Genomic DNA, 3168 nt, shown 5'->3' with positions numbered 1-3168 from the left:
CAGTATCGCATGGACATCGGGGGCAGTTCCTCTGGATTGGCAGACTGGGGTGGTGGTCCCCCTGTTCAAACAAGGGGACCGGAGAGTGTGCTCCAAGTACAGGGGGATCACACTCTTAAGCCTCCCTGGTAAGGTCTATTCAGGGGTCCTGGAGAGGAGGGTCCATCAGATAGTTGAACCTCGGATTCAGGAAGAGCAGTATGGTTTTCGTCCTGGTCGTGGAACACTGGACTAGCTCTACACCCTCAGCAGGGTCCTGGAGGGTGCATGGGAGTTCGCCCAACCGGTCTACATGTGTTTTGTGGACTTGAAGAAGGCATTCGACCGTGTGCCTCGGGGAGCCCTGCCTCCTGGAGACTCTGGGTCGGGTTCACCCAGCGTGTCCTGGGTCTTCCCCGGGGCCTTCTAGGCCGCGGGGGCCTAGACCCAGGCACGCTGGAGGGACTATGTTTCTCGGCTGGCCTGGGAACGCCTTGGGATTCCCCTGGAGGAGCTGGAAGAAGTAGCTGGGGATATTGTAGACAACTTCTGTCATTTTGTAAAGGAAATATTAAAATACAGCAAATTACAGCTGTAATCTATTCTGTATGCCCTCAGTGTCATCATACTTATGTTGAGCATCAAATGCTTTAAACATGGTTTGGTTAAAAGATCCAACACTAACACATACTGAATTGTCTTCTCTGTTAAATACTCCCATGAATGAAGCACTTTACAGTCATTTGGTCAAATTTGCATGTTTCAAAACAGGCAGGTTTTTTTATTGACTAACTTCTCAGAGGAGCCCTGAGAAAAGTCTGGTGATGAACAGTGTGGTCATGAAGTGTCTGTCAACTAAGATCATTGTAACTCACCTGCACTGACAAGCCACTGACATGCCCTGCAGCATTCTGCATCTTCAAACGCATACTACTTTTAAAGTAAAGTTCCAAGGAACTTGAATATTGACGGTGTAATTTGCAACACCTCTTCAGTCTTCATTTGCAGGGGATGAGATGTAAAGTTCATACCTAAATCTCAATAATATTTAAAATGAATAAAGACCAAACAGAGGAGAGGGTTCTTTTGGTTTCCTTTGTTTCTCTCAGCCGTATTTTTGTCACATCCCCGACATGACCAAACATATTCTGTTACGGAAGGACTGCAAATCCCAATTTACATTCTGGGTTCTTGACAAATAAAAAGGAGGGCAAAAAATCTAGTTAGATAGAAAGCAACTGACATTTTCTGTTTGATGCCAAGATAAAACACCTTGCTTACACAGGAAGCACGTCCAACACAAAGCATCACATGAAAAATTCAATCAATTTTGGTAAATTCAAGCTGGTGATGTCCTAGTCCGGGTTAGACAACAACTCAACTGGACAAGAACCGGATGGAAATAAAATGTGGGTCACCAATAGAGCCCGAAGGGACAAAGGCAGCTAACGTGTTGCTAGCTGGTAGTTAGTTTGCTTCAAAATGCTAATTATCTTTGTTTAATTGTAAACAATGCAGTACACATATAAACAAACTTACGTTGGTTTCAGAAATAGTTATATCAATTTTATTGTGACTTTTATGATTATTGCTATAACAATCACTAAGCTTCAAGTTATAACTGCATGGAGGCTCTGTTAGTTGTGACTTAATATAGTTTTCTTCATAAACTTAACCTGGTTTTAATTAAGCTCAGTATGACAAAGAGACTTTGATATTGTGAGGCTGTTGTTTTAACTTGTTCATCATTGTTTTTATCTTCAACATATTTTTGCAGTCTAAACATTTGAAGATGAAAGAGGAAGCCAGAGATCAGGAATTAAAAAAACCTAAAGACTTTCCTGTGTCAGAAGAGGCTGTGGCTCCACCGGATCACCAACCAGTTCTGAGGATGAACCTCCACATCGTCTTCATAGTGGAAGGCTTTTTTTAAAAAAGGCTTTTGAAAATAATAGAGATGGGTACCACCTGCCCCCCTCACCACCCTGCAAGGATCAGCGTGTTCAGATCATGGATGGAAAGATTTTAAGGTAGTTTGTCTCCCTTAAGTCCATACTTAAAACAGCTTCATAGTTAATGCTAATATCAACTGATTCTATGATATTGCTGACTATTGTGGAAATTTTCCTTAACAAAGAGTGAGGAAAAACTCAAGGAACCAGAGAAAGAATATATTCTTAATCACTATTTATTCGAAGGCTTTGCAGCGTTTGAAGTCTCTGCTCACTGAACACAGCCAGGAGAAAGAGCCTGGAGCAGAATACAGCTTACAGTTTTATAAGGAGGGTTTCATTCCATTCACATAGTTTCATAATCTACTTGGTTACAGAACAGATAGCAAGCACATGTATCTTCTTTATCTTCTTCAAACACAACATAGAACAAACAATTTAATAACTTTATTGTAATACCAAGGCCCAAGAAGTAGCTTCAGAAGACATTCTCATGAACATGTGCATTACACAAGAATCATTATACTGTTATGCATTGTTTTACTTATAATTATGTAGTAATCTTAAAATTTTCCACTACATTATTTTTTCTACTTCTAACATAAACAGGCAAAGATGTCACCCAGAAATGTTTTTCCACTCCAGGCCTCCAGTCCGTCCATCATCAGTTCTTAAAATTGTAAGCCTTATTTTCGTTGCCATTTTTCTGTACTCTTTAAAATACAAATGCTTTCTATATTTAATTGCTCTATTGTTATTTTTTGTAGGTTTCTGTAAAGTGCAGTGGTCCAGTGAACAGGAATGTTATGTCGTTGATCCTCGCTGTTCGTAGGAAGGAGAAATGTTAGTTTGTCTGCAGTAATACTGGAATACTGACATTGTTTGTCTGAATGAAAAAAATAAAATAATAAAATAAACATGAATGCTGTATGCGCTGGGTTTTTACCTTAGAATGGCCAACTTTCTGTTATTCCTATGACAATTTGATACAGTAGGGGCTACATTTCCCACATCTGTGTCCTCTGTCCTTTTATCAGCAGTTTAAACCATAGACATAATATAAGGATAGACGCCTCATGGATCGCTCACGCCTATTGTCACTGACGAGATTTAGGGCAGCCATCTTGGAGCGGTACACCACTCCACTCAGCGTTATGTGTTTAGCAGGCACAATGACGTATCAGCGCATTCAATCGATCATAACACAGTTTTTTGTTACTGGACACCATATTCAAAC

General features: G+C 40.4%; 1 long non-coding RNA gene across 1 annotated transcript; it reads left to right on the top strand.

Moving 5' to 3' along the window:
- The first annotated feature begins 1967 nt into the window (after window positions 1-1967).
- On the top strand, window positions 1968-2839 carry LOC106942363 (uncharacterized). The gene is made up of 3 exons (XR_001423612.1): window positions 1968-2009; window positions 2541-2610; window positions 2699-2839. It is a non-coding gene; the product is annotated as an uncharacterized LOC106942363 (long non-coding RNA).
- Window positions 2840-3168: the final 329 nt, after the last annotated feature.

The sequence above is a fragment of the Poecilia latipinna genome, unplaced genomic scaffold, assembly GCF_001443285.1.
Source record: "Poecilia latipinna isolate Pla-1442-1.1 unplaced genomic scaffold, P_latipinna-1.0 Scaffold4222, whole genome shotgun sequence".
NCBI lineage: Eukaryota > Metazoa > Chordata > Actinopteri > Cyprinodontiformes > Poeciliidae > Poecilia > Poecilia latipinna.
This window is presented reverse-complemented; position numbering and strand designations above follow the sequence as displayed.